The 26,149-nt window shown below is 40.2% G+C and overlaps 1 pseudogene; it reads right to left on the bottom strand.

Annotated features, from left to right (window-relative positions):
- Window positions 1-5,056: 5,056 nt before the first annotated feature.
- Window positions 5,057-25,757, bottom strand: LOC116278653 (actin-related protein 3B-like; annotated as a pseudogene).
- Between the last annotated feature and the right edge of the window lie 392 nt (window positions 25,758-26,149).

Here is a 26,149-nt window from a genome sequence, read left to right as displayed (position 1 = left end):
TAGTCACCAAACCAAAAATGTGGCAGTGTTAGAACTGACACCTCCAGACCGCTATTGATTTATATGATTCATTAGCCAGGAGAATCATAAAAGCTTAACAGAGCTTACAGGAAGCACAAATGATAAAAATGGATTTTCTCAGACCCAGGGGGCATTTATTTCTTAGAAAAACCTCTCACAAGGGAAGAATATAGAAGACTTGTTCTGCTCACGTTCAAGGAATACAAAAGATACATGAACATGTGTTTTTTTTTCTTGGAAACATTCAAAGGATAAAGAATTTCATTTCACTATGTCTAGGCTGAGTCTACCAAATCTTGTAAGTTTCATAACATATATGTAATTCTAGATTGTATGAGTCCATAGTTTGATATGAAGATGGAAGATATTTCCTAATTTTACTAAATCCAACAGATTTTTACTGCGTACATGACACATGTTGGAAGAAAGTGTTCCCTCTCCATTGAGCTATTCATTTGTCTGTTCATTCATAATGAAAATCTCCTGCACATTCAGTGATGTTCTGATGAGAACTGCTGAACAACTTATGGCTCCTGACCTCCAGGGACTCCTTGTTTGTTCTCTGCTTAGAAAACTTTGTCATTCCAGGTCCTTCAGGTTGGAGGAGAAAGTCAAACCATGCTTATTTCAACAATCCTGTCAGGAAAATTAGTTTCAACACTTAGTGAAGTTATTTGATTTTAAAGATATCAATTTCATTTTGAAACAATATGATGGGTCCTCACTTTGGAAGGTTCAATATTCACATTGATATATGCACCCCAACAACAAATTCCAGTGACCACAGTATATTAACTATGAGTACTTACATGAAGTATAGACCTTCTTCTAGCCCTGCAGTCTACACGTCATTACATCAATGACAAATGTGCATTATGATCAGTGCCCAATCACATGACTTCTTCCTAAAGGCTATCAGTGATAGGTCACTGCCCATCTGCTATTTAACTCAGACGCAGACAGCAAGGCATACAAATTTGTTGCCTCATCTCCAAGGGGTGGAAAGATATGGTAAGCAAAATAATTTAAATTTTTAAGCATTGCTTCTGCTGGATAATGCTCCCAGTCACCCTGAGTCTCTTTGGGACCTGAATAAAAATGTGAACATTTTAATTTTACCATAAAATGAACTTTATCAATCCAGCTCATGGACCAACGCATTATTTCAACTTTAAAGCCTATTATTGGAGACAGGAGGGATCTACAACAGAAGATCGTGTGATTTCTTTAGATGAATTTTGGAAGAAGTATGACTTAAAACATGCAGTAGAAAACATTCATGCATGGTGGCTGGAAAACCAATAGGCACGCACTATGGCAAAAGCTTTGACTGCACTGTGCAAATAACTTTGCAGAATTCAAATCAAACCCACACGGAGTCATAGAAGGAACAGCTGATTGCAGGAACTTGACTCTGCAGCTGTTTGAGAGACACTAGACATGCACCCAGAGGAAAGTGGTGAAACTGCACTTACTGATGTAAATGATGACAGGAAATGGTTCTGATGAAGAAGAGGAAGATATCTCAGATGTGACGTGGGCAAAAGCGTAACATCAGAGCAATTTGCAGAGTTATTGCATGACATTGAAAGAACAGAGGATGATAGCTTGGAAGTGGATCCAGACTTAACTTCACAAGGCTCAGAACAGATGCTCCCCAGTATTGTAAGTCATGGGCACCTAGCTGTCTAGGGCCAGTGTCCTGTCCTTTCTTATTCTGAGTCCCCTCAGGGCGCACCTTGTGAGTGGCTGCAGGCTTGTCTTGGCAGCAGGCACTGATGACTTGATGGCTTCAGCATTCTTTGTTTACTGTATGGCCTGAAGTATTTTTCGTTCACACTATCAAGAATATACAATGGAATAAAGACAGTCTCTTCAGCAAGTGGTGCTGGGAAAACTGGACAGCAGCATGTAAAACAATGTAGCTAGAACACTTCCTAACACCATATACAAAAATTAACTCAAAATGGATTAAAGACTTAAACATAAGACAACTTACAATAAACCTCCTAGAGGAAAACATAGGCAAAACATTATCTGACATACATTTCAAAAATGTTCTCCTAGAAGAAATAAAAGCAAGAATAAACAAATGGGACCTAATGAAACTTACAAGCTTCTGCACAGCAATGGAAACCAGAAGTAAAACAAGAAGAAAATCTACGGAATGGGAGAAAATTTTTGCAAGTGAAACCGACAAAGGCTTGATCTCCAAAATATATAAGCAGCTCATATGACTCAAGAAGAAAAAAATAAACAACCCAATCCAAAAATGGGTGGAAGACCTAAACAAGCAATTCTCCAAGGAAGACATACAAATGATCAAAAAGCACAAGAAAAAATGCTCAATATCACTAATTATCAGAGAAATGCAAATCAAAACTACAATGAGGTATCACCTCACACCAGTCAGAATGGCCGTCATTCAAAAATCCAAAAATGATAAATGCTGGGGAGGCTGTGGAGAAAGGGGAACCCTCCTACACTGCTGGTGGGAATGCAGTTTAGTGCAGCCACTATGGAAAACAGTGTGGAGATTCCTCAAAAGACTAGGAATAGACTTATTATATGACCCAGGAATCCCACTCCTGGGCTTGTATCCAGAAGGAAATCTACTTCAGGATGACACCTGCACCCCAATGTTCATAGCAGCACTATTTACAATAGCCAAAACGTGGAAACAGCCTAAATGTCCATCAACAGGTGACTGGATAAAGAAGAGGTGCTATATTTATACAATGGAATACTACTCAGCCATAAAAACCGACAACATAATGCCATTTGCAGCAACTTGTATTCTCCTGGAGAATGTCTTTCTAAGTGAAGTAAGCCAGAAAGAGAAAGAAAAATACCATATGAGATCACTCATATGTGGAATCTAAAAAACAAAAACAAAAACAAACAAACAAAAGCAACGTGTAAATACAGGACAGAAATAGACTCACAGACAGAGAATACAGACTTGTGGTTACCAGGGGGGTGGAGGGTGGGAAGGGATAGACTGGGATTACAAAATTGTAGAATAGATAAACAAGATTACACTGTATAGCACAGGGAAATATACACAAAATGTTATGATAAATCACAGAGAAAAAAATGTGACAATGAGAATGTATATGTCCGTGAATGACTGAAAAATTGTGCTGAACACGAATTTGACACAACATTGTAAAATGATTATAAATCAATAAAAAATGTTAAAAAAAGAAAAAGAAAAAACAAATACTGCAGAATATCACTTATATATGAACTCTGAAGAAGAAAACTAGTGAACATAACAACAACAACAACAACAAAAAGCACACTCACAGATATAGAGAACAAACAAATGGGTGTCCATGAGACAGGGAAGAGGGGAGGGCAAGACTGGGGTAGGGGATTAAGAGGTACAAAGTACTATGTATAAAACAAATAAGCTACAAGCATATGTTGTACAGCAGAGGGAATATAGCTGAAATTTATAATAACTATAAATGGAGTATAACCTTTATAAACTGCAACCTGAAACCTATATAATTTTGTACATCAACCCTAGCTCAATTAGAAAAACATTGAAGACCAGTTTGCCCCATGTGACCCAGGTCCCTCCAGTTTTACCTCCTTTTCCTATCTTTAGGGTTCAGTGTCATCATCTGTTAAATAAGGTACTCAGGCTAGAAGGCCAGCTGTACTTCAAGAATCCCATAAATCTACCGAAAGCAAACTAAATGATCAAATGAGAAACCTCAACCCCAGCATGAACAATCCTTAGTGCTGGCAGAAGTTTCATCTTTACCATGATGAAATGAGGACTAAATGGTGCACTCTTGTTCCTTGCTTTCATGGACAGGAAGACACAGCTAAAGTTATGTGAGATTTAAGAAGTAGGGAGAACAAGACACATACTGCACTAAACTTAATACTCTCATATGCCTTTGCTTTCCCTTCCTTGCATATTTACTGGAGGTTAGATGTGTTTAATTAAGGTTATATACCAATAAAAACCAAATTATAATTTGCTTTTACCCATTAAATTTGTCTATATAGAAAATGTTTTCCAATAATAAAAATAACATTTATTAACCATAAAATTTCAAATAACCTTAAAACACAAAGAGTAGAAAGTAAGAGTTATCCATCTCTTGCCCAGATATATTTTATTTCCTTTAAGGAGTTTAACACATATCATTCAAAACCTATTCTTATATATATGCATAAAGTATATTTTAAATGAAATAATACTATGTGTAAATTTTACAACTTGCTTTTTCATTTGACAATATACACTGTAGACATCTTTTCATTTGAATTTACATTGCTTTACCTCATTCTTTTTAAAAGCTGAGTAGTATTCTACTGTCCAGATGAAATAAACTGTATTAAGCCCTTCCTACTGAGCCTGGCCCTCTCCTCCCTAATGTTCAGTTTCCTGCATCTATGAAGGGAAGACATGGTCTGGGGGAAGAGCAGGTTGTGCAGACAGAGGTGAGCAGGCAGGGAAGCAGGGCCAGCTGACTGCCACTTTCTGCCCCTCCCCTCTGGCTTTCAGCAACACTTCCTTCATCCTACAGTTACATGAACTGCCTTTTTCTCCTTCCCTGCAATCAAAGAATTTTGGAGAGACATTACATGAGTATTTTATGATTGTTCATTTCAGATTCCTCCTTCTCTCTGACAACAACACATCTGGCACTAATCTAAATACTCATGAAGCAAGACCAGTGAACTCACAGAAAGCAAGAGGGGAAGGATCCCCTTGATCTTTCAGTCAACATAGAGGGTTAAAATTGTCCAATTTAAAAATACAGCTGGGCAGATAAGAATAAGAGATACTAAAATATTTAAATCAAATACTTCTGGTTAACTGAGTCATATTGCCAAGCATTTAAGTCATCCTCACTCCAAGAAAAATACTTTATCAGAAATCTGGCCCTTAACAAGTCCTATAAAACAGAAGTCAAATAGGACTGGCTGAAGACTGATGGTAAGAGTCTATTATTCTCAGAATGCTGGGTTTTAATTCCAGAATGAAATCCAAGCATGTTACCCAAGCAGCTTATACCTTACACAGGAGAAGGTGGACATCGATGGGACAGTTCTTTATTACTTTGTCAACAACATCTGAGATGGATTCCATAAAATCTGGGTTGGCAAACTGAATTTTATACAGATATAAAAGAAACATTACACATTTCTCTCAACAACTTTTTAAAAAAGTAACTTCAACAAATACAGAATTCACTATGCCTTTAAAACTGTCACATTGGAATGATTGTGTCAAATTAATCCAAGTGACTCTGTGCATGGAGTGATGATGACATGTCCCCTCAAGAGATGAAATGTGTGGGTTTAGAGAGGGAGAAAATCAAACAGTAACAAAGACAGACCAGCCCTGTGTTAGAATACACAGTGACTCACAATTTTTATGAGATTTTAAAAAGCAACTGCTCAGTGTATGTGACATATATTGAAAAATATTGTGAGTAGGTAATGAGCATGTGATGTATAGACAGTAATGTCACGAAATAGTGAGCCAGGATATAAGAAAAAATCTAGTCAGTGACTCACACTGTAAATCTGAGCTAGAAGACTGTGAAGGGGGAAGGGTGGTGGCTTCTAAGTGAAACAATCAATACGGTAACAATCATGTTATTGAGTAAAAAATCTTACATTCAATTCCACAAGTGAAATAAGCTAAAGTATAAGTAATTCAGTTACAAAATTCAGAAATATGCTTTAAAAATCATGGAAAGTGTTGCTCGAGGGAAAAAGAAGTCACCATGAAGCTGTTCACTGGACGTTGTGGGTTTATGTCTATTTTAACTGAAGACTACCACAAGCGAATGAGTGCCGTGCTATCAGGTACAGTCAGACATACACTGTGTGCCATTTCCCTGAACAAAATTCATACACATCGAAGAACAGGCAGTGGTTTGTATTTACCTATTAAATGTAAACTGAATGAAGCAGAAAATTATACCAAAATACAAATAAAATCCAATTTATTTAAACCTTAGGATATTGCCTCTTAGTTACTGCTTTTGCAAAAGCAGTAATCATTTTTTGTGACTACTCATTAAACTGATAATATCTCTAATTCTTCTTTCCGAGGCTGTCCTCAGACAGAAGCTTTAACTTGCAGCAGGGAACACAGCAGGATCAGCTGTCCTGGATTAAAAGTTGGAATGAGGACAGATCATCTTGAGTGATGGGAAGGTTATATGAACGCTATCGTACTCTTATACAGACGCAAAGTACATTCAGTCCTCGAGATTAACTAGTTTTCATATTAGTATGAGATGAATTTCAAATCCATTCTCTTCTATTGTTCTTAAAGCTTCTTCCAAACTGCTCTTGGTTTAACCAACCATTAACTGTTTAACAGATAGCCAGAGCCAAAGAGGAGCACGCTGAAACACCCAGTCAAATGGGTGGACCACGCAGGAGCCAGAGCAGCCACTGAGGCTGCAGCCTACACTCCCAAGATCCTCCCTGGAAGGTGGCCACCTCATTTGGGAGCCCCATGGGGAGCCACTCTTGCACACACGAGATGTGCAAGAGGTGGCAGCATTGCTCCACACACGTCATTCTCTGCACACTCAGAAAGCTAATGTCTTACCTCTGGGTGAGAGAAAAATTCAGGGCCTGGGAAACTTTCCTAGCCAACATCGATAATGAACTTCTTCTGGCTAATGGCATTGTTCCCTGTGTGCTGTTTGATCCACTTCCACAGATCCACGTCATACTTGGCAAACTCCTTGACTATATTGGGGCAAATGTGTCAGTAATTCTCCTGCAGACACACACACAGAAATGTCACCAGCCATTAGCCACCACCCAGTCTGCCCTCTGGCAAACACCCAGTATCTCCAGCACCACAAGCCCCCAACATCAGTCCTGCCCACGGCCACAGCTCCAAGGGACACTTACTGGGCTCAGTGATGTCTAACAGCTATGCTTTGGCCACGTACTCTGCTTTCGTTCCAGCTCTGCTGTTAGTCCCAGCCTCACATGTTGCTGCCCACTATCTGAGATGATGTCTGATGGTGCCTACCAAGTCCCTCATCTCCATCTCCTCTCTTCTTACTCCTTGTATGCCCCCACGTGGCACCTGCCCAGGCACTCGCTGCCACCCACTGGGACCAGCAGACCCGCATCACAGCCCAACCCAGATCTGAAGGCAGCAGATCTGGCCCTGTGCTCACCAAGGCCGATTGGCAGGTGGTTAACCTGCTGTGTGCTCTGACACAGCACACTCAGTGGCTGCACAACAGAGAGTTAGTGGGTGCCTAGGCACGTGGGATGCACAAGTGAATAAAACACACACAGACCCCTTCCCATTGGCCCATAAACTGGCTGAGAGTCAGAGTAACCAGTGATGGTGATAAATAAGTAAGTGGAACAGCACTTTTTAAGGTGCTGGGACCATGAACCAAAGAAAAGCCCGACTTTGGCAGGATGGAGCTGCCACACATTGGGGTATGAGAACCCGCTCAGTGCCAGCCCCAGCCTGTGCTGTGCAAAGTGTTTCCTCAGCTGGTGTTGCCTGACTTGGGGTCTCTGGGTTGATCATCTGTCCTTAGAGCTAACCTCACAAGCACAGCAGTTGGCCCCTGGGTACTGGATTCTGAAAGTCAGCTTCCTGTGGGCCAGATGGGCTTTGTTCAATGCCTACACTGTGCCAGGCCCAAGCTGGTGCTCAGGAGGACCTCTGAAGGCATTTTCATGATACTAAGTTCAAAATTTCTTAGAATCCCTGAAACGAAACCTAATAACGTCCTCGGTATACTCTGCACAACTGTAAGACTGATGGGCCAGACATGCTACACACCCCTGTGCTCACTGATAACTGAGTGAGTGGGTCAGTCCATACAACTTCAAATCTACCAGGCTGAGGGCAGAAACTGTAAGTTGTCCTAAGACACCAGGTCAATGTCTCGTAGTATCTCAGAGGCATAACTGAAGGCAGGCAGTGCCTCCACAGAGTTGATGGTGTGTAGTGTGTCGGCCCCAAGACCTGGACCACCACTGCTCTCACCAACAGGACCCACGCATCCACAGGCCCCCTCCTGCCCACAGGGGCAACAAGACACGGGGCAACTCTGACTCACTCCCACAGACAGAAGTGGGGCAAGAAATAACTGACAACAGGGTTGGTACAGGTGACCTGCAGGGAACACAAGGAGTTCTTCCACTTCCAAACTTCATGGCTGAGTGATACATTGTCACTGTCCAAATGGGCCAGCCCTGGTTCAGGGACAGATATGGACCCCAGAGAGCCAGTGAGGAAGGTAAAGCCCACCACGAGGACTAAGAGAGCAGCCTCTGTCACAGTCAGCACACTTAGGGCCCCACTCACCTGCATGACCACCCTGATGATCAGGGGCCAGAGGCTCTGAGACACATTGGTAACAGGAGTGGGGTGGTGAGGGAACTTGGGTCAAATATCCAAATTTACTTCCTTGAAGAAAGGCAAGGAAAGGACTAGGGGAAGTTCTAGGAAACATTTTAATCTAAAAAAAGAAAGTCTTATGCTACTTCTCTAAACCTTCCCCCAGAGGGAAAGGATTGACTCCCATGGGCTGCCCAGGAACACACACCCAAGCTCTGAGGTGCCCCAGCCCTGGAAACTCTAGTCCTCAGCACACCCAGCCACCCAGCCACCCTACTCACAGGAGCCCTGACCCACACCAGTGCACCCTGTCCTAAAAATACCTCTACATCCACCAAGAGTGTCGTGAAAAATGTAGGACTCCCCCCAGACACTAGCTTTCCTTCAATGAGCCTGTTACTGGGTGCAAAGGTGGGAGGAAAGAGGGGAGGCTAACCTCCCTTACACCCTCCTGTATCTCACAAACTCTGTGTTCAAGGCCACATGTCACCTCCATGCTTAAATTCTTCTCCAAAAACAAAATCTTTGCTATTTATATAACAATTATCCTTGTATTACTAAAATCTCTTCATTTTGACTAAAATTAAAACAAAAACAAAACAGTAATTTGTCCTGATTTTGCAACTTGAAAAGAAAGATGCTTTGAAAGGGGTCTGTCAACTGCTACCTACAGAGTGACACAAAGATCAAACTGATGGATCAGTCAAATGGACATTTTAAATAAGGACCAATGAGCTATTTTCCTCCGAATCTTACTGATTTAATTTTAGAGCTTCCTGTAACTCCTCCAGCATGGTAACGGAGTCTAGAAAACACAGGAGGACTCTGTTCAATGATTCACCCTAGAACAGCATCACTCTGAATGGTAATTCTCAGGGTACAGAACCACACACAGCAAGAGATGGAAATGAGTTTAAATTCTGTCTGAGTGCACAGGACTCCTTACAGTCACTGCTGCTGCTGTCTGCTCCTTACTCGGGAAATGAAGCCTGGAGGGAGAGGTTCAAGACACATTGGCTAATTGAAGGTTCTGTCTAATCAGGCTCCAATTAAATGACATCATACTACACAGGATGCTCAAGCTGCTCTCATTTACAGCTGGAACCTCCACAAGCATCCATGTTCAGAGAAGAGGCTAAGCTTTCAGCCCTTTAATTCAAGTGGTAAACAGATGGAGACCCACCTTCATGGGGAGGGGAGGGAAGGCACGGTGGAGCAGGGGTGGCAGCCACGAGGGGTAGTGTGCAAACAACCGTTTCTCTCTCACACCCAAACTGGCCAATTTCCCAACTGTTTTTACCTTAATGGCCTTTGCAGACTCCAGTGGTTGCTCAGGAGGGATTCCCACCTCCCTCTCCCTTGGCAGCTGTTGAATGAAATACATAATATCTCTACCTGCAACAGGGATGTGTCTGATGCAGCTTCCTAGTACCTAACCTTCCACCTGGGGAGACAGAGAGGCAAAACACCATGTGAGTAACTCCAGGAGGGAAGCCCTCCCTGGACTCTAAGTTAGACTTCTGCCCCCACCTGCCCTGGCAATGCAAGCATTTATTGAATCCCCACTCTATGCAAAGCTCAGGACTAGGGGAGGGAGGATAAAATGACCACGCATGCAATTCCGTTAGGAGAACCTGTGATGCTCTTTAAGCAACCAAAGTGGCCTTTCCATTAGGAATGTGAAGAGAAAACCACAGAAGGTAGTTAATTTCTAAAATGCTGCTGTCTGTCCAAACATTGGGTCATATTATTTTGTTCCTCTAACTAAAAGGAAAAAGTTTTAACTATTAATTTTTAAACACTTTTATTGTGTTATAGGCATTTTACAATGTTGTGTCAAATTCCAGTGTAGAGCACAACTTTTCTATTATACATGAACATATATATATTCATTGTCACTTTTTTTTGCTGTTTAACTATTAATTTTTAAACCAACTACAAATTGGCTTGCATTTAAAAGTCAACAACCTGGTTAGCATGTGGGATTTAGAGTGTGACAACCTGGACTCAGATCCTGGTTCCACATCTGTGGGAAGAGTAACCATGGCCATACCTGTTAACACATATATTTCAGCCTTGGCACCTTCACCCATCATATGGGGTGAGTGGCTGCACAGAAGAGACCCAGTAACAGGCAGCAGGTCAAGCACACAGCTTGGTGTAGGCATGCATTAAATACTAAGTAATTGACCTGCTCACTCTAGTAAGGGCTGCACTTGGTAGGAATGAACAGTCTGGCAAGTTCCCCTCAACCCTATGCTATGTGAGATCCATGCTGAGGGGAGTTTGGATCTGCTCACCCAGCTGCCCTCCCGGGCCAGTGACCAGGCTGCCAGCCATCACCAGCAGGGCAGGGCCAGGAGCTGCTGTGTGGCCCCAGGGCCTCACCAGCCCCCTGGGGTGCCACTCAATATGCAGGCCACAGGCTGGGAAGGTCCAGCTCATGCTGGTGGTAGCAGCCGTGCAGAGTGGACAATCCCCACCTGCACCAGGTACAGGAGGCACTCTGAGCTCCCTGATGGCACTGGCTGCTTGTCACACACTCATGGAGACAGGAGGCTGGAGCAAATCCTCATCCATCTGAAAGATGTATCAGTTCCACCAAGTACAAGCACAGACAGTTACCAGTGAAGTTGCAAGAAAAGGTGACTGAATTCCTCTTGTGTCTTCTGAGGTGCCCAACTTCTAGAAGTGAGAGAGTGTGTAGCATTTCTCAGGAGCCCAAGACAATTGTAGAATATTTAAGATCAATATAAAAGATATGTACACATAATTAAAATCAAAAACTTAAATTCATAAGAACAGTAGCTCTCACAAACAGAAACTATTCACAATTTCTATACTCAATATATTATTTATAACATTTTCTAAAATTAATTCAACCCATGTTGAGTAAGTATCAGCTTCATCACAGATTAAATAAAACAACCCCCCACAGCCAATGGTAGGAAAATAAGTAAATGAATTGTGCTATACCCACATGTTGGGCTGTTAGGTAGTTACTAAATATTTTTCCACAGAGCATTTAACCATAAAGATACATCAGGGATAAATCAGTATGCAAAATACAACTTCAGGAGCACATTGTACAATTAGAACACGAAATCAGATGGAGGGTATCCCAACAATGTTTAAAACGTGTATCGTGTGTCTAAGAAAAAGAGCTCAGTAGACTATACCAAAAAAGTGTGGCACAGTCCTATGGGCAGCTTTGTGGGTCACTCTATCTTCTTTTCTACATTTCTCCATTTTATCTAAATTTTGTACAGTAAATGCAATTTTTATAATTAGGGGGAAAAAAACTGCACTAAGAAACAGAGAAAAATTTGAACAACAACTTTCTCTGTGGGCCTGCACATAGTGTGAAACTTGTTTCAGACACACAGGGGAGGCCAGGAAGCAGGCCCACAGGCACAGGCCCTGACCTCGGTCTGCACTGACCTCTGAGGATGTGACCTCAGAGAAGAGCCAGGCAGGGCCACACAGAAAGTGGCACCAAAACAGCTCACACCCTGAGACTGGCTGAAGGGGCTGCGAGCACAGAGCATGCTCTAGAGGACTCCTGCCTCTCCTCATCCCAGGACAAAGAGGACACTGGCAGGGTGCGAGGACACAGGGGAAGGATTTGGTTTTTTCCTCCAGACTATAGATACGTCAGCCTCCCCCTGCAGTGATTTCTGAACTTTGAAGTATTAAAGCACCAGCATATTAGTACATCATCTCTGCAACGTCCTGAAATAAAACAGTGACAAATTTTTAACTGAAATAAGTGAATTGATTTTAAAAAATCCCAAGTTTGCATTTTTTAAATTTAAGTCTTAGTTGATTCGCAAAGTTATCTTAGTTTCCAGTGTATACCATAGTGATTCATTTATTGCATTTTTAAAAGGAGCTTAGCACATATACACACAAACCTATATTTGCACAAAAGATACTTGTAATACACAAAATAACAAACATCAGTATCAGAGGTTGCCTCCAAGAAGGGACCTGGAGAAGGAAAGGCACGTCTGACTTCCCGATGTAACCCCCTCCAGATAGCTTCAATTAATTTAAAAAAAAGGTTTAAATTATTCATTTAACTAGTCCATTGTACCAAATATATATATACACATATATATGTGTGTATATATATATAGTCTCTTGAAGCCTGAATTAGAAATCACTTCTGTAATATTTTGAAAATTAAAATGATAAAGTGACATTGCAGAGCATCCTGCAAGTCAAGGTTAATAATCTCTCCTTCTTGGCTCTTAAATAATTTTTAAAAACCAAGAATCAAATCCTCTCCAGCCTGATCTTGTCACAGAACACAGAATCACCCTCCAAATGGTCATGCACCTCACCCACTGATATCCAGATGACAGTTCAGAATGAAAGCCAGGAAGACCCTCCTGAGAAAGTGACACCAGGGTCAAGCAGAGCCCAGGGACATCAGACGACTGCTGACACCCGACTGCACAAATCTGCTACTGCAAATTTCCAACTGCCAGTGCCACAGACACTAGGCATCTCCCATTTTCTCACACACCTGGGTTAGAAAGCTCTTGTTACCTTTGCTAAGTACAGGTATGTCTTCAAAAGTGGTGCTTTAACAGAAGGGTTTTTTCTTTCACTGCTTCCTTCACCTCTAATCAGGTTAGGCCCACAGACAGAGCAGAATTCGGTGCCCTGCTGACCACTGGGATAGCGTGAGTGACCCCATCCCTGCTGTCAATGGTAATTCCTGTTAATGTGTGTTCACCAAATTGTCATCATGTCCAGTACACAGCTAAGGCCAGCAGTGCCTTCACAAATACCACGGAGACCATCAGCATGGGGACTTTCTCAAGTGTTCCACCAGCCTATCTTCAGGTTTGAGCAATAAGCCCTTTCTTTCTTACAGAGTCTGAATGACCTTTCCCTTCCCTACCTTCGATCTTCCTCCCAAATCCAAATTCCAAAGTGGACAACTAACATGTAAGTTTTGTGCACTTAATCTGGAGGAGTCAACTCAGTAAGAGAAATCAACACTTTGCTAAGAAAAGCCAGAGAGAAAGGAATTTTATTGCGGAATCAGGAGGTTTTAATTTCTAATCCACTGGTTCCCAGTGTGGGTCCACAGGTGGATTGCAATGAGACAACTTGTGGAGACTTTAGAAAGACAAAATACTGGGCCTGGCACCCAGAAATTCTCATCTGGCAGAACCAGGATGGTGGTTCTCAACCAGGGACAATTTTGCCCCCAAGGAGCACCTGACAACATCTGGTGCCATTTCTCTCTGTCACACTTGGGGGAGGGGAGGCTGGTCGTGGTGCTTCCCCTGGTGGGTCAAGACCTGAGATGCTGCTAGACATCCCACAACACACAGCTCAGTACCTGCCCCTCCCACGAGGACTGCCTGATCCAAAATTCTGAGGCTGGAAACCCATGGTCTGATGTAAATTCTGAGAATGTTTATTTTGAAAAAAAACATTTGAGGAGACCTTGCTGCATAGACCACTTTGAGAACCACTGGGCCACTGTTTCCTAAAGTGTCTCCTAGTCCATGGAACAGAAACAGCTTAGGTGTGGGGGAATATTTCTGGTTAAATTTGGGAGTGGTGGAATAAACAGAGTTTTCTAATGCAGGCATTTTCAGAGCCTTTAACACATCACTGTGTACTGAGAATCACCACACAGAGGACACGGCATGTGGAATCTTCCAAGGTAATCATCTATGCAACTCCTCCTCTTTTTTCCCACAAGCGAATAGAATATGCAGGAAACATTTTGGAAAACAATTTTATCATTTAGTCCCTCAAATTTCAGTCAATTCCCTTATATAGAGTGGCAGATACATTACACCTAAAACCAACAAAACCCCCCATGAAGAACAAGCAGCTTCAGGGGAAGTTCTGCAAACTGACGGAACAACAGGAGATCAGATCCACAAGGGGCAAACCTTGAAAGGAATTTATTTTGTTTTGTTTTGTTTTGTTTTAACATATTCTATAGTATATTTTCTTTTTTATGATCAGAAGTAAAAGAAGCCAAAGAACCACACCTACATCTTGATCTTGTCTCCCAGAGGATACCTGAGATTTTAATGAATGTAAACAGACAAAAGCTGGACAAACTCTACACCAGCAGTAAAAACATAAATCACAGAATTTGCTCTGTACAGTGTTTGAGCTTGGACCAGAATGGGATGACTTCATGTGCACTTGAGTGCGTGGGAAAGGAAACCACACCACACAATCTTTCAGAGGCCTCTAGAATCACCATTTCTTCCTCATTAGACAACTAGGGTCACTTGGGAATCATGAAAGTCACTTGTCCTTTCCTGAACTGCAATGTACAGTCCTGGTACATTAAATAATTTGAACATAATTTCTGCAAGATATTCTCTATTTTCTGGTGTATTCAGGGGAGGTTCTGTCTGTAAGGAAACATTCACTATATTTAGTGTTCACCAAAATTTCATGTAATTACATCAGAACCACAAAAAGTTAATCTAAAAGCATGTTCATTAAGATGCTGTACAACTCCTTAATTTGATAGACAGTACACCCAGAGTGATTCATTAAACTTATTTTGGCTGTAGGGTTTAAAAATCTTTGAGAAAGCAAACCCTCTCTAAACACTTCTGCTGTTACTAATCCACCCCAAAACAAGAACAAGCTACAGAAAAGGAAACTCCACCTCGGATAACAGAATGCCCAAACACCGTGAAACTGAAGAGACGTGCAGTGAGCTGTCAAGGGCAATAACAACCCCACCGAGACCAGATGAGTGAGGACACGGAAAAAGAACACCAGTGACTTCAGATACCAGCTAATATCCAGTTCTCCAGAGAAGAGAAAAAGCAGAGAGCCCTTGCTTGGAACCAGAGCAGTCTGAGCAGCACAGCTGCAGAAGCCTCATTCCACAGGCCCTCCCCTCAGAGCACAGGTGGCAAGGTGAGAAGTTACACCTCCACCATCTACTGTGAGAAAGACAAGCTTGGGACAGAAGCTGCTTCACCCAGACGCTGCCCGCCACCCAGCCTAAACTCGCACATACAGCCAGTTCAGGAAGAGCTCCCCTCACTAAAAGATGAGGTAAGAACACAAAGAGACTAGCCAAACACCATATAAAAACACTCATAGAAAAAGAGAGGGGAGAGAGAAAATAGGAAAAAACAAATGGCAGATAAAAACATGTACCCAGAAAAATATAAAAATAAAGCAGATGAAAATCATGACATAGATATCTGAATTTTTTGAAATGTCTATTTAAAATAATAACTATTATCTAGTAGGAGGAAATTAACAGGATTACAGAAAGATAAAAATAATTAAACCTGCTTTTTGTCATTCAGCAATATGTTGAACATTTTTCCATATTAATAAATATTTATTAATATCACATATTTAAGCTGGAGGAAAAAGAGAGAAAACAAAGAGAAAAAAACAAAGAAAGGAAAAAAAATCTAGGCCTTTTGACAAAATAAGTAAATAAATTAAAATCCACATTACCCTTTGTTATATACTGAGCTTTGTGTCCCAAAACTCTTATGCTGAAGCTGCAACCCTCAGGTGACTGTGTTTGGAGATGAAGCCCCTAGAGGGGTAATCCATGATCAGTGAGGTCACAGGACAGCATTAACATCTCTGCAGGAAAAGGCAGAGGGATCTGGGAGCTCTCTCTCACTCACACACAGAGGAAGAGCCACACGAGGAACTGGTGAGAAGGAGGCCATCTGCAAGCCAGGAAGAGAGATCTCACCATAAACCAACCATGATGGCACCTTGATCTCAGACCTAAAGCCTCCAGGGCTGTGAGAAAACAAATGTCTGTTGTTGAAGCCACTCAACCAATAGTGTTTTTTTAGGCTTATTGATCAGAGCAACATACTCTTATAGCAGGAAAAGGGCAGCCTGTCTCGGCCATTTGCACAGCTGCATGCAGGACACTGGGACACACAGGGTCACATTTACAGACTATTCTGGCAGGAAAATATGACCCCAGAATTCTACATCTGGCCACATTGCCAATCAAGTCTGTTGCAAAAACAAAATACCTTTAAACATACAACATGAGAGAATTTGGTTTCTATGAACCCTTCATGAATTAACCATCAGACAATAAGCTTTAGCCAAACAATAAGAATGCATAAAGTACAGCCAAAGACTTACAGTGAGCTAGTAGTGCATTTAAGATGTAGGAATAAATACTTTTCTTTTCTGGGACAATCTATAGCTATAGAACAGAATGTAAATATTATAAATTAAAACAACAGGAATAGTATCAAGTTGACAGGCACAGATGTAAAGGAGGAAAATATAAAGACACTGATACCCTTGTGTCATGGAATCAAAAGATATTGTTTTCTTGGTAGAGCAGCAGAGACACCAGTAAACATAAAGTCACAAACATTAATATCAGAGTAAGTTCACTAACATAAGCAATCAAAAGCAGGTGATAGAAGAAAGGAGGAGGAGGTAAGAAATGTGGACATGTACCAACTTGGTCACTAAGCACAGTAGGAAGTAATCATCTCTAAACAAATACAGGTAAATATCTTATGCAAAAGTACAGTTATGTTAAAATATGTTTTACCAATTATCAGAACTAATATACACCCAATATAAACCAAAGAGAAAGCCAAGCCTGAGTTTTAAAATATCCATACATAAATAAAACACACCAAAGCCAGAAAGCACAGCATCAGAAAAGCAGCTGGGACCACACATGCCTGCCACACAGCCCAGGCCATGCCAGCACAGGCAACGGGAGTGCTCCAACACCAATCAGCCCAGCTACACCCCACCTTCGATTTTACCAAGTTTGGAAAGTGATTTCCTCTCTCCATGCATAATTAGCACTGAGTTCACAGGAGTCTAAAAAAGTGCTCATCGCAGCACCTGGCATGGGGAACGTACTCAGTGAAAGTGCATTATTATCACTAAAATCATCAGCATGTACCAGTGAGAAACTCACCTACTGAAGAGAAAGTCTCTGAACTAAGACTATGAGACAAAATCAAATTCCATTGTCAAGCAAAGGGACATCTAAAACAAGGTGCCTCAGAGAGGTGCACGGTTGTCACAGCTTCCAAGATCAGAAACAACATAACTGCAAGTAACTAGGAACTGATTACACAGATTAGGTCACATCCATAAAATGTAACACTTTGCAGCAATTAAAAAGGATGGGCAGGGGGGTAGAGGGTGGGAAGGGATAGACTGGGATTTCAAAATTGTAGAATAGATAAACAAGATTACACTGTATAGCACAGGGAAATATACACAAAATGTTATGATAAATCACAGAGAAAAAAATGTGACAATGAGTGTGTATATGTCCATGAATGACTGAAAAATTCTGCTGAACACTGGAATTTGACACAACACTGTAAAATGATTATGAATCAATAAAAAATGTAAAAAAAAAAAGGATGGGCAGTGCGTCTGCAGATATGAAACCATATATATTATAAATTTGCTACATGAAAATAGGCCTCTCCATACATACACATTTTAAATGTACTTCTGTATCTACAATATTTTTTTAAAAAGCATGGTGTATGAGGGAGAGAAGTGAGGAGCTGTTTATGGGCACAAAGTTTCAATCTTTCAAGATGGAGAAGTTCTAGAGGTCTGTTACACCATAATGTCAATGTCGGTAACATTACCAAATGATACATTTAAAACTGTGTTAAGTGGGTAAATTTCATATATTTCAAATTATAATTTCTAAAATTTTTAAAGTAAAAATTAAAATGTACCATAGTATGTCTATTTTGTTACCATTTTATGAAACAAGTTTATGTATAATCCATGTGTCTGCACATAATCATTGTTGGTTAAGCACCAGTAAAGTTGGTTTCCTCCAGGAAGGGGATCTGGAAAGCAACACAGAAGTGAGAAGGAGACACTCTTGCACTGGGAATCCTTCTGCACCTTTTGAATTCTGTGCTGTGTGTATGCTAACTCTTCAAGCAAATAATCTAATCTGGTTATCAACTAGGTGGGGGCTTTAGTTTATACTCCTGTCTGATACAAAGGTCAAACATCATGCCCCAAGTAAGTTTTAATTACTCTAGTTAGAATCAATACACCCCCTGAAAGGGAGAGAGAAAGCAATCTTAAGATATAGACAAGAAATAATAAAGTCATCAAAAGCAGATTGTAAGTGATCTAAAAGTTGTTCAACAACACATTACTTATTTTATTATGCCTACCTCAAGGGGCTGAGATCAAAATAGTTAATACCTTAATGTTCCCAGTACACATTTAGCACTGTGTTAATGATTACTATTTCAGATTTTTGATTTTCAGTTTTCTTTCATTTAAAGCACATGAAGAATAGCTGTGGATTCCAATATTTAGGTTACAATATATCTCCTTATGGCACCACCTATCAACCTGAAAAACAGGCCTAATAACTACCTACCTCACAATTGTCTGTGGGATTAAATAAGTGAGTGAATTAATGCAAATACTTGGTGGGGAGAGGGCTGGGCCCTTAACAAGGGCTGAATATATCAACAATCAACTGTAATATCAACAATATATCTCAGACCAGAAGAAATTGAATGTATTAACTCCAGATACCTAGAGTCTTCTCTTACCTTGAAGAGGAATCCAAGCACGTTAATAAGTTAATTTTATAAACATAACATTTAAGCTGATTAGAGGGGGAAATAGTATGAAGAGAGGAAGGCTAGAAAGGTATGCAAAGTGGGAGCATAGTCATGCAATGTTTCCTTCCTGCCTGGCTTAAAAAAAAAAAGTGAGCCTATAAAAGACATTCCAACAAGAAGTAGATTAACCCTGGCTCTGGATTCTTCCTGGGTTTAATTTCAGTGTCAAGTGATGTTCCAAATAAATCCCAGATGAATGAAAAATATATATAAACATCAAAGGAAAGTAGGTCTACTTACATAAAAATTTACAATTATAGGTGTTCAAAAACATAACCTACAAAAAATCAAGTGAGAAAAAAAGTATCTGCTTATGACAAAAACTTCTTAACTGTTATATGAAAGAGTTCACACCATAAACAGATTATGGCCATACATATAACAGAATATTATTCAGCCCTAAAAAAGGAAGGAAATTCTGACACATGCTACAATGTGGCTGAACCCTGAAGACCTTATACCAAATGAAATAAACCAGTCATGAAAGGACTAATACTGGATGATTCCACTTATATGAGGACCCAGAATTGTTACAGTCATAGAGACAGAGGGGGGATGGTAGGGGCTAGGGCTGGGGGAGGGGGAAAGAGAGTTATTCTTTAATGGGGACCGAGTTTCAATTTGGAAGATGAAGAAGTTCCTGAGATGGATGGTGGTGATGGTTGCACAACAATTTAAATGTACTCAACTCACCAAACTGTACATTCAGAAATGGTTAAAATGGTAAATTTTATGGTATGTGCATTTTAGCACAAAAGAAAAATTTAAGTAAAAAAAGTTCAAAGAAATCATAGCAACAATAAAAGCAATAAAACACTGATATGTACAAAACCCATTACATGAATAGGCAATTCACAAAGGAGAAAATACAATTAATAAATACATGAAAAAATGTTTAAGATCAAAGTTATTCAAACTGCAAATTAAAAAGTCAAGTAACCAAAATGATATTAATCAATCCTAAGAGTTCAAATAATGTGGCTTCTTTACATTGAAGATTTCAGTGTGAAAAGGTATACCAGATATTCAAAATTATTACCACATCTGAACCTCCAAATTGTATATATATATAATTTTTATATTCTTAATATAAAAATGCTCTAAATATAGAAAAAAATGTGCAAAGATTACTTTATGTTATGTCTAAACAAAACCAAGAAACTGGAAACAAAGTAAACATCTAAAAATAGTGGGGCTGCTAAACAGATAGGAAACAACCACTGGATACATGATTGTATGACCATTAAAATGAGTATTATGAAAACCGTGCAAGAAAATGGGGGAGAGGGATGGAGGACACAATATTGAATGCAAAATCATATAAAAACATGAGTGAAAAGATTAAGTATAGCTATACTAAATGTTAATATTTAACATAATGGGATAGGAGTGTGAAAAGTCCCACAAGCATCTTCCAAATTTTCTAAATCGCACTTATAGTTCTATAATAAGAAAAAAAAATTCTTTACAAGAGTTGTGAAACCCTGAGTTACAGCCTATGTGCGAAGGTCACAGAAACTCCCAATACAACATCCTGGTTTATTTCTCCACAGGTGGAGAAGCTAACAGAAGAAAGACTTCAGCCCAGGGCAGAAGCCACAGCGCATGCTGGTATGGCTTTTCCCTAGCCTGTTGGCTCTGTAACTTGGAAAACACTTTCCATATCCAACCACAGTTGTGAAGACAGCTGAATTCTCGTTCTGCCACTGTCTTCATACCTATAGTCACATCATTATGGCAGGCACTGCAGTTTCCCTACACAGTATCTATTCTGCCTTCTGCCTTAATGGCAGAGCACTGATCAATCACAGGCCCAGAAAACAGCATTTCCCAGACTTCCTGGTGGACAGGGATGGTTAAGTAAGTTCTGGCCAATAAGAAGCAAAAGTTGTTGGAAGTGTCTTCTGGGAAATCTCCTTACAAGGTTGAAGGTAGATTCATGTAGTAGGCCCACTTCTGCTCTTAACCCCTTCTTTCCTGGAATATGGAGGTGATGACTGGAGCTGCAACAGCTAACTTGTGATCTAAGGCAATCTTAGAATGGAAGCTGTATGCTAAATATACTACAGCACACAGATCCCTAGTGACATCAGGAAGCTGACATACCAGCACTGCCCTCCCTACTACAAATATCTTTAAGAAAAATAAAACCTTTAACTTGCTTAAATCACTGATTTTTACACTTTAGTACTTGCTGCCAAAGAATTCACCATCTGTGAAGTATTTACATTAAAATCTATACACTTCGGTGAAGTGAATATTTACAATAAAATTAGGTTCTCCTGGTTCCTGAATCAAATTCAGCATTATTAAAGACACATTCTTCTGGGTTCTCAGAACCATAATCATAAATCTATGTTTTCCTCAATCTTCATTTTCTCCTATGTTTACCACCAGTAATTGCTTCTTTAGAGGACTAATTTAAATAAAACCTTCCAAAAACCATTATTTATATAATAAAAAAATCTATATTGGAGATATCAAGTTTTTCTTATTTTTTAATACTGAAGCACATGATTAAAACTTCACATGAATACAAGTTACATAAGCATTTTTATTCATAATAATGGTAAAATATCATCAAGTATTAATTCAAAAATGAATAATTAGTCAGTACTAGAAAAATCAATCCATATTTCTGGATAAAGAAAGCAAGCTGAACACATGCAACTAATATTGCTCAAGTCCCAAACCTCTCCATAACTGCAGTAAAGAAATATTTTTAAAAACATAAATCCTCAAGGAAGAGCAAGTAGGAGCGGAGATGACAATATACTGAAAATGGGACGAACACGGGCCAGCAGTAACAGACTCAGCAGCGCCAAGGAAGTCCAGCTCCTCACCGGCCAGTGCTAGTGTACTGGACAGAACAGGTCTGAGCCACCCTCATGAACCAGGAAGGGAGTTACTGTGGTAAGCCAGGACAAACCACATGTCATGGTAAATTTTATGTGTCAGCCTGACTGGGCTAAGGGATACCCCAAGAGCTGGTAAACCATTCTTTCTGGGGTGTGTCTGAGAGGGTGTCTCTGGAAGAGCTTAGCATGCAGTAGGCTGAGTAAGGAGACCTGCCCTTGCCAATGTGGGTGGACAGCACACAGGCTACAGAGGACTTGAGTGGAACAAAAGGATAAAGGAAGGGTGATCTTCCATCCCTGAGCTGGGACACCCATCCTTCCTGCTTTCGGGTGGATGGCAGAGCTCCTTGTTCCCAGCATCCTTGGGCAGCACTGCTGCTTGCCCTTCCTCCCCTGATTCATATTCAAAAAGTTTGCAAATCTCCTCTAAAGTTACAATTCAATTTCCCCTCCAGAACACTGCAGTTCTTTAAAATATATGATTCTGTTTTGAACACTGGGCAATTCAGTATTAGAGAAAAGAGCGTGGTTCCCATTCGCTATCGGTTTACTCCATGTGACCAACATGAGATGAGTCTCTGAAACTTCTTGAAAAACATGAGCCGTACTGAGCTCATTCCCACCATGGATGTGCAGACATCTGTCTTGGCAGTCAGAAGGGACAATTTCATATGCTACTGAGGGAACTTTAATTTAAAACTTTTAGACTCTTTTACACCAAGAAGCCATTAGCAGATGTAGTGGCTCAGTAAATGTCTTCAATGAATTTCTGGATATGGCCACAAATCCCTGTACCTGCTTCACTCCCCTTTAATTATCCCATTAACTGATGACAAAGGACATAAGCCTGAGAAACACCCACCCTTCTAATAACTTCCTCTGTCACATCATGCAGCAAACCCTCCTGCTAACTTCAAAGTACAATACATGTAGCACAATATTTTGTTATGTTTAATGTAATAAACTTGATTATTTTTGAACATTCACTTCAGATACTCATTTTTGGCAAAGGACTTAAGCTTTTCCATATTCATACCAAACACCTCCAATTCCTTCCCAGCAATTGGTTTTATTGTACTGCAGTGTATATGCCAGCTAGAGCAGAAAAATTCCTGGTAGGAAAAATTTCCTGTGGCTGTGTCCTGGTGGTTGCATTTGCTCCATGGGCCTAAGACTCAGACTCCTTCTGAGCAGAGCGGGATGGGGCAGGCAGAGAGAGGCAGCTGGGCCACAGGCCCATGCCTGGAGTCCTACCAACAGGTAGTTATGTGACGTACGAGAGAAGGGAACATGCCAAGCATGGCAGGTGGGAGTCTGTAATTTTTTTGGCTGTAAAGACAAAGCCACTTAGACATACTGTCAGTTTCCTGGCTCCATGTATTTTACATAAACCATCGTAGACACACAGGAAGGAAAATACACAGTGGCCTGTAAAACACAGTACTTGGACATGGCAATTCCTAGTTGTGAAGATACAGCCAAGAAAAAGCTTAGAGCACTTTCAAGGATTTGATTTAATAGACACAAAATATATAGATTCCACTAACTACCATAACAGCATTGTACTTAACATATTTTAAGCCAGATAATTCTAAAGCATATTCGATCTTTAACACTAGAAAGAATTATATAATTGGATCAGGGACATTTGACATTGCACTAGCATGGAAAAAATCCAAAGCTAAATTATGTAGGTTTTAGTGTGCAGCTTATGTTACATGCAATAGCTATCCTTAAAGTAAGTGTTTTATAAATGTAATTAATTTTAACTTGAAAAGAACATAGAACAATGAAAACAGACTCCACAACCAAGAGAAACTTCTCTTCATTTCTCTGTATTGTTTCATTTCATCTGAACAAGTTCAATTACATCCACAATATCAGGGCCCATAACTCAGCTCAGTGTTAGAGTGAGATTTAACCTTGACAAAATAGCACCTTGACTCAGCTCCCTCTGCTGTAAGAAGCAAAGTTCAGAGCCATCCAGTTATTTCAGGAGGACACCTAATGACACAGGTGGTTTCCTACCCAAACCCATTCCTCCCTCCTCATTCCTTGCTGCTGGAGGCCGGTTTAGGTACTTACCTCTTGGGACCAGGTGATGAGATGTGGTCCACTCACCAGCAACAGGAGAGAATCTTGACTCATCAAAATGTACTGAAGTAATTTTGTTCCCCTCTAGGGCCCACACTGGGCACGGAGAGACAGGGCAAATCTGCCAGGAAGGTTTCTGAGGAAGGGAGCCTTAATTCTAAAACTCCGAAAGTAAATACACCGAGAGTCAGTACAGGAACTCGGGCAGCCACTCTGGGGCCTGAGGGGAACCAGCATAAGAGGCCAAACAGGTGAATTAGGCTGGGTTCTCACCTCCACCTCTGAGTTGCTCAAGTAACCAGCCCTGAGTGGCCTGACTCTGGCATCCTGTTTTGTGGGATAATAAGCCCTCTTTGGTTTTGGACATTTTGGTTGAGCCTTCTGTTATTTGCCCAAAAAGCACTCCAACTCATACAAAGAGCTTTAGTGGGAACTAAAAGCTCCCCAGAGAAGAATATCCTGGGTTTACAATCTAAGCAACCCAGAATCCAAAGGGCTCTTCTCTCAGTCCCAGTTACTCACCATCAAAAAGTGATGGTCCTCAGATTCAGCTCAGGGAAAATCAAAAATAACTTGTTCCATGAAATTCTCTGTTAGATCCCAGTCTCCAATTATTCCATGTCTTATTGGATACCAAAGCAAGAGAAATCAAACTATGTCAAGCTTCAGTCCATGTCAGTAAGAGCAACAGTTTTAAAAACACTGGACCAGAAGAGACTGAGTTATCAGAGAAAACAGGTCCTTTGCACTGGGTGAATGTTAATTTATGTAAAGAAATAACAGGCACTTTACCAGAAATATTAAGTTTTATTATCGCTTATATTCTACTTCACATCTCTAAGTACAAATTATCATCTTAACAGTGGAGTAACAGATGGAAAATTACAGCTAATCTGCCATACCATTCCATTTGGAGTTTGGAGGTTTTTAGAACAAATACCTAGTTAAACAATTTTAGTGCTTCTTTTTAATTAATCAATCTACAGCTCTTCTACATCTGACAGGTTAGTGAGTCAACCTGCAATTTTCCACAGAAGCAGGTCTTGCTCTCACATGAAGCCCAGCATTCCCAGAGTCAATCCTGCATTCCGGGGTTTTGTAAATTCACTTGATTCCCCACATGAAAAATACCTTGTTCAACTAACACAACACTGTAAATCAACTATACTTCAATTTTGAAAAATACCCCATAAAAACCAACAACAACAAAACCTCTTTTCCAATACAAGAATACACAGCTCACAAGTACAATTGCTACGAAATCTACCATTTTGCATGATTCATCCTACTGCTCTGTTCTTGGTGATACACTTACAGAAGCAAATCCCGGTGGGGAGTTTACCTTTGTGGCATATGTGGGTTTATCTGTGGCTTCATCCCCTATGAAAAAGTCCAGGTCATCAGTTCCCCTCAGCACCCTCCTTTGGGCTTGGTCAACCACCTTTGCTGTCTCTCTGATGGCAATACCTTAGGGAGAACAGCACAAAGATTTCTGTCTGCATCCATACTCATTTCAAGGATCAAGGAAGCATAATATAACCCCTGTGTATGTACAAGTAAATTTTCAATGTCAGGGTCTTATTTGGAGTTGAGTGTGTTCACAGAAAAGACGCTATCACAGAGCACATAAAGTAATACAGAAACCTTTCTTATGTTCTGGTATTATGTTAGTGTGGCACAAAGGAACTTAGCTGGTCTGCTTTTAATACTGACAAAAGATGAATTACTAAATTTTTCAATTTCATCTGAAAAAACATCCCTCATGATAGTGAAGTGAAAAGCACTTATCAATTGGTTCCAAATTTTAGAATACAATGTAGAAGGACACAAAATTAAAAATATAATGTGAAAGAAGAAAGTAAACTGAAAAATGCTCATACACTCTCAAGTCATTTTAATAAAACTGTCACACAGATTTAAAATATATTTTTATTCTTGTTACAAAATCACTACAAGAAAAAACTAAGAGGTTGCCTACTAATATCTGACAAGAAATTCAATAATCAAACAACTGTATTATGTAAAAACATTAATGGCTTTATGATATATTATTTTAATAACAGTTTAACCACGATATTTAGTAATATACTTATAGTTAATAATCATATGAAACTTCACTGTAGAATATAACATCCAATGAAATGTGGAAAGCTTCA

Source organism: Vicugna pacos, unplaced genomic scaffold, assembly GCF_048564905.1.
Source record: "Vicugna pacos unplaced genomic scaffold, VicPac4 scaffold_20, whole genome shotgun sequence".
In the NCBI taxonomy this organism is placed as follows: Eukaryota; Metazoa; Chordata; class Mammalia; order Artiodactyla; family Camelidae; genus Vicugna; species Vicugna pacos.
This window is presented reverse-complemented; position numbering and strand designations above follow the sequence as displayed.